Raw genomic sequence first — 7,818 nt, forward strand, 5'->3', positions numbered from 1 at the left:
TAATTCGAACCAAAACAACCACAAATAAGTCACCTATCTCCTAGAATTTCACATACGATTACTTAGCAAGGTATTAGAACCAATTCATTCAATTTTCTACTTGTATTATATTCGGCCATACATATAAAACACAACCATGTATACTCAAATTCATTTTCATATAATCAACACAATAAACTCCTTTGGTAACCATATTACAAGAGTCTTTCCGCAATTACGCTTTTATTCTTTTGTTCAAAAATTCGAATCATATTCATTTAAGAATCAAAATTCAACACCCTCTTTTAATTATCAACTTCGAACACAAGCATAGTCCAATCAATGTCATGCAACCAAGTTCTTTTTGGTAATTAGCATATATTCTCACAAAAGTCCTATTAATTCCCTTTTAACCATATGACCCATTCGGGTTTTTCAATAATCATACATGCAAGGATCAATTTTTGACATGCAAAGTCTTATATTACATTCCCAACTTGTTTTAAACCTTAACTTAGTCATCCAATTCATTTTTATCAAGATTTCTGAAACACAACACCAAGCATCACCTAATGACTCCAACCCTAATCAAATCATTTAATCAACATGCATGCATTCACTTAATCATCAAATCAATCTCTTCTAAACCCATTTTTTATTCGGCTAAATCATGATTTACACTCTCCAAGGATCAAACAATGACATGCACTACTTATTCTTCTTTAAAACTAACATGCAATCACATTTTTCAATAATTAGGCTTAGCTTTTACTAAGATCAAGTCATCAAATCCAATTCTCCCTTTTTATTAGTACAAAGCCGAACCAAAATCCCCAACATGCAACCCTCAAATTTAATTTTCTAAGCATTAAATCATTTACACACATCCAAATTCTTTTTAAAACAATCAATGCAATCCATTTATCAATCACATACTTGAGTTTCTAAAAATACAAAACCCTTTTTCAAACCTTCAAGAAACCAAAACATGCAAGGCTTAATAATCAAATTAACATATCATTTAAACTCCACCGGCTCTCCTTGGATCATAGCCGGTGGTGGTCGAACTTAAGAGAGCCCGCAACGGGTCTCCTCTCGAGTTTTAAACCACATAATCCTCTTGAATTTACTCTTATAGTTTTGTATCAAGAAATCAATTTCCTTGAACACAACCATGGAGATCATCACCAAAATACTTACACAAATACTTACATACAAATGGAATTTGAGAAGTATACCGAAAATAGAAACTATAGAGAGCAATATCTTTGAGTTTGAGTGAAGATTAGGTGTCGCATGCAAGAGAGAGAGAAGAGAGATGGAGGGAGCTGAGAGAGAGAGAGAGTAGCCGAGAGAGAGTGAAGAAAAGAAAGAAAAAGAAAGAGAGAAGGGGAAATGGGGTGCACGGGAAAAGAAAAGAAAAGGGGGGGGCGAGTTTATAAATGATCAAAGACAAGGGCAATTTAGTAATCTATTAAATCCCTTTTAGACTCATTTGATCCTTTCTTTTTACTCAAATGTAATAAAAATAAATTATAAAATATATCTCTCTCGGAAAGTCAAAAGTTTTTACATGTGAAAATTTTAATACGTAGATCTCGAAATTAGCTTTCCAACCATTACTCATAATAAACTTTTGAGCGAACGGTTGATTTTATATGATTTCCGCAAGCTCGCCTTAATAATAACATTTTTCCACATAAAAAGCAATTTAAAATGCAATGACCACCAAATAAATCTATTCATTATTTTTAAAAAGTCTCTAGGACTATTATGAAGATAACAAAATAAATCCCATGTTTTTATCTTACTCAGATAATTTTATAAAAATGCGCGAAGGTTAAATAAACCTTTATTTAAATCAAATAATTCCTTTAAATTCATAAAAATGTCACAGAGCACATAGTCATGCACACTGATAAGCAATCACACATATACAATCACATAACGACTCAGGTCTGATCATAGAGTTTATCCTTCTTTAATTCTTTATCCCTTTTTACGCGTACCGGTTCACGTTCAGCCTGACGGCCCGACACTCAGCGTTTCGATTACACTTCTCATTATCACTATCGACAGACACGTCACTTAGGACGAAATACTTTATTTAAACATTCATTTCACTCAATCACACACAATTCTCATTTTATATTCTTTGTATCCTTATTAGGACGGGTTCCGTTCTACCTGACGGCCCGACACCACAGCTTAACTCCTAAGCTGACTCTTTAAATTTGGAAAGTTTTTTCTTACGCTCCTATATTCTAATATACAGCAAAGATAATTGATCAACACTTAATCACATAATTATAATCACATCACATAAAACATACTTTATTGACTTAATTACGTCGAAAAATTCTCAGTCGTCACAATTGTTGTGATTGCTCTGATGTTGAATGAAGCGGAAGAAAAATAGAAATATGAGTGAGAAGAGATGATGAATGAATCATTTTTAGTCTGATGCAGTTTGCTTTAATAGAGGATTTGGGGGGAGATGAATAGTCCAGGTGTATCATATCACATGCAATGGTTCGTCTGTTCGTTCACCAAGACACGGTATCTAACAGGCGTAACTATTCAATGAATGGTCATGTAGCAAATGAAAAGGCTTCAACCAATCAGTAATTATTATAATAAATAATTAAATACATAATAATAATTGTGATTTAAATACATAATTGTGATTTTAATTAAATACATAATAATAATTCTGACTTTTTAAAAAAACATATATTACTTTATTTTTAAATTACAAATAAAGGCTCCAGTTATGTCAAAGAAATAGTATGTCAAACAATTGCATCTATTTATATCCGCAATGTTGTATCCTTATTCACATATGAATCTACAAATATTCAGAGATTAAAATGCGATTATAATAAAAAAAATCAATCTAATATATTATTTAATTATTTAAAGTATATAGATATTTTTAAATGAAAACAGTATCAGTTAAGTTTGTTTTTGTATGTAGTGAATTATTTATTTACATAATTAATTGTAGTTCATTATGTAAGATATGAATACAACACAAAGGGGGGATGAATGTGTTTTGTCTTAAATGTTTACTTTTTGGATTTGCTCTGAGTTTAGCAGTTGATTGTTATCAATGATTTTGTGGAGTATATGCTAAACATAAATAACAATGCAAATATGTAAAACAAAGATCTTCAAAACTCACTTAATTTTATATTAAAAATCAAGCAGTATTTTGCTACAAAATATCTAAGTTCTTAGTTTAGAACTTAGCTTCTTTCTTGAGAGAGAATTATAATTTCTAATCTGAATTCTTACTTCTGACTAAGGACCAGTGTTAACTTTATAACTCAGTTAACTGCTGGTTTACACAGTGTGTAATAAGACATGCTATTAGCTTTTCTAAACTGTCACTTGTCATTTCTATTTATAGAAAAACAGATTTTCCATTTCTGGCTTATCATATCTTTAACATCCCGTGTTCACTTTAATCTTCCTTTGTCAGTTAATCTTTACCATTGATCTTGCACATCTCTCAAGCTGCTTTTTGTAGACTTGACAATTCAGCTGTGTGAATTGTTTGTTGATATGCAACCTTGGATATAGAACTGTTCTGCAATTCTGTACTTAGAGAAATTTCTTTACTTAGTCTTAGGGTTACAATACAACTAATCTTAGGGTTGTCAATATGACTTAGTCTTGTTATGATGCAGGCATATCTTGCACAACACATTATGTATATATTGGATACAGAAAAGGGAAATTATTTGGACACTGTAATCATATAGTTTGGTTAATGTAACGTATGTACATCGTGTACATTATGAAGATTTATTATAAAAGTATAACATAATTTCTATAACTGTAAACTAAAGTGCTATTAAACAATTAGCTTGAACTTAAAAATTCTAATATTTTTTCGAACCAATACATTGTTCAACAACTACGTATAATTACAAACAATTATTATTTGGACCTACGTTGACGTAACGTGCTTATACAATTTCTACCAATGCTACCACCAAACACTTGCAACCAATAATCCACGACCCCGTAACTTAAAAATTATATTAATTTTTAGATCCAGGACATAATCACAGATTGTATGCGGTTGCTTGTATTATTACTCAATAGGATAAAATGTTTAAAACATCATATTCAAAAGTACGTAGTTGAAGTTATTAATTGAGCACTTGCGAAACATAGTTTAACTTAATTTCGTAACGACTACGACGACTCCAGTGAAATTGACATCAGAAACTTAGAGCTCCCATTTGAACGACTAATCCACTTTTCTAAAATATGGAAGTATATACCTCCGTCTATATCTGGGTAAATATTATAATGTCTCATAGAATAATGTACTTACGTAATGCCTTTTTTGACAAATATAGTAATTGCCATATAGAATATTGCGTGGCTACGTACATACGAAACTTAAGATAAATGCGAATTTGTACAACTAGCATTTTTCATTAAATTCAAAAATTCCAGATATGTAGTTATTCACTTAAATGAAACAGATTTAAAATGCAATATTTATTCACATCTACATATTAACTCCCTACAAACGGTTTTACAAACTTTATTATTCAAATTAATTTATATTACGCACTAACAAAAAAATGTTGTAACAACAAATACTACAATCAGTAATGAGATCCGAAGATTAAGATTGGTATTGTGTTCTTTAAGAAGCTACAGAAGTTAAACATAGAAAATTTGTAAATTACAATTTATTGAACATGATTAGTACATGATATTGTTATGTAATTTAAGGAATTTGGAGGTGATAAACGTATTAATCATCTCATAAAATTAATCAAGCAACGTACATAGTTTATAAATTACCTTAATCATCGGTTTAAAATAAATGAACTTAAACTGTACAACGTAAATTAAATTTGAAATATTTTCTTATTTTTCAAAAAAGGTTTAATTATATAATATAACTTTTGGTCAAATGATATGTCCAATATTATAAAAATAACAATTGAAGTTATGAAAGAAATCATTTTACGTATTATTAAATTACTAAATTTGAAATAAAAATATTCAACACTTTCAATATATTTGACTTATATCAGATTGAGTGAATTTTGAAAATGTATTAAAATATTTCGGAAGCTAGATGTGTACTTGAATGAGTTGATAACATATTCTTCAATATAACTATATACCTGTAATAGTATTAGTGAAGTGCAAGTTGGAGAGGGTACAAAGCAATATACTTCCAAATCTTTAAGCACTCAACAACCAAATTACAAGTCATTTTCATGTACACAGTTAGCCATTAACTTTAGCCACATCATACCATTCAGTTACATACATGTTTACTTACCATTAAGAAGGTAGAATTATTCATACCATTAAGAAGGTAGGTGAGGTGTTAGTGAAGCTCCGGCTAGAGAACGCACCATATCAGGTATGGATCTTTCACTCTTAAATTAGAGTTTGCATTCATTTCTGTAACTATACTGAGCTATCAACACATTTATTGAACACAGCTGCAGGTACCTACTACTGAAGCAATAAGTTGCCTAAAAACGGATCTACACCGGTACAACAATTTAAGTGATGTGGATAGCTCAAGTTATGACTGGAAATGTAGAGTAAGAGTGCAGGCCCTGTGAAAACGAATGAACAGAGAAACACAAGAATTTTGGTGTTTTAATATGCTTCTCATCGATGATATGGTAAGTACCACATCATAATTATAACTGGGGACTACATGCCTCACTTCCACAACACCTTTTAATATGATGTTGATTCACTATATGTAGAACAATCGAATTCACACTTTTGCAAATGCAAAATATTGTGCGGAGTTGACCTATCTTCTTCACCAAAGACACAAAATTAAGCAGAGCAACTGAGCAAACCGTGGAGCTATTACTCAAATTGCACAGAAAAGTGTTAAAGATTTGTACTCTCCGGACAAAGAGGTTAACCTCCAACATTGTACTATAATAATTTTGTAAACTATATCAGATATATTACTAAAATCAGTCAATTACACGTGTAGGAACTAGGAGAATAACAATTCCCGCCATATTTGTGAATGTTTGAGAAGCAGAAATACAATATGACGGTCATCTTTACAGAGGAAAATGTCATGAACGGCTCAGAAGTGTACGAAGCTACTGGAATTGGTAACATAAATAAATCTAGTGAGACCTTTACTCCGTCTTGTAAACAAAATGTTGAGACAAATGAAATGTCAGCTATGAATGTAAGATATTAGCATGATAAGTACATTATTTCTATAAAAACATCTAATGTATGACTACCTTTTCACATGTAGGTATCAGTGGACGAAGATACATTAATGCAAGCCCTAAATATAACAAAATCTACAAGAAAGAAGGTTCGAGCAAGGAAATTTCACGCACCAGTGCCATTTGACAAAGAAGGTCAAATTCAGAAGGAGCCTAAATCAGACAAAGTATGTAACCTCATTTTTACAGTTGACTACATGTTATTATATTCCTATTTGTCTTCTCTAACCATTAATAAACATTCCCCAGAAAAAGAAGGCCAAGTGAAGACAACTATGAGATACAGTAATATGGGGAATTTTGTCTATGTACAGCAAATGTTTGCAGTTGCAACTCCTCAAACTATGTGACATTCTATTTTGTTAACAACCTCAGCTGTAATTGACTGCATTAAGTTATGATAAGATATGAATGAAGTACTTCCCCATATTGCTCATGCCAAACTACGACTAATTAGAGGGAAATTCCCATACATTACAAATACCTTACAACGATACAATATTCGCAAAATTGTCCACCTACGGCTACAAACTATAAAAACAAAAGTGTGACAAAATAATTATTGATTTTTGCAATATGAATAAAGCAAACATGTCAATTATAAGCACACTACAATCAAATATAAAGGAAAATTATTTGAAATTTTTTTCATCATTTACATTTGTGGGTAAGTAAATGTTGATATCAAATCAAACATAATTGCAAATGGTGGTAGGTGATAAATATAATACATTATGCTTCTCTGACTATAAGGTAAGTTATTCACACCACAGAACTGTCAACCACAAAAAAATTAGCATCGTACCTACGCTGTGAAGAAAATCATGTCCAAAGCAAAGTTTGACGACCTAAATAGCCTCAAAGTTGGGAAGTTTGATTGGAAAATCAAAGTAAGAGTTGTAAGGTTATGGAGAGGAGCTACAAAAAAAGGGCGAGATTTTCAAAAGTTTCAACATCATTCTCTTAGATGACAAGGTAAACTATGTTATGAAGCTTTATTATTATACATTCACCTGCAGATTATAATGTCCACTTTCTGCAAAACTCCTAGAATAGCAGGATGCACGCTTTCATCCCTGGAAACGCAGATGACGTGCTAAAAGATATGTTCACTGTGGGCAAGTGCTATATCATTAGGAAGTTTGTCATTCAAGCATATAAACCTGATGACAAGTTCTTATGCCTCACGAATGATCTGCAATTGGTTTTCTCAAAAGACACTCAAATGAAGGAGATTGAGGAAACTACATGTGGTATTGAAACTAATGCATTTGATTTATATGATCATAGCGAGCTGATGAAGCTTACAAAACAAATAACTCACTTGGCAGGTGAAATCAATAAATAAAAGTTTTTTAGTTCTTAACCTTCAACTGAAAGTAACAAGTGTAAATAATTGTATCCACATATGTAATTGGAATTGTCAAATTTTATCAGTCACTCACATATTTGGTTAACAGATTCAATGATGCTCAGAAGCAAGTTAAGCTAATACTCACCGATGGAAGGTTACATTTTCCTTCTACGTTTCATATCCATATTTATAGGTTATTTTCATCATTATTCGTCATATATACCGAAA

The sequence above is a fragment of the Apium graveolens genome, chromosome 8 (assembly GCF_009905375.1).
Source record: "Apium graveolens cultivar Ventura chromosome 8, ASM990537v1, whole genome shotgun sequence".
NCBI lineage: Eukaryota > Viridiplantae > Streptophyta > Magnoliopsida > Apiales > Apiaceae > Apium > Apium graveolens.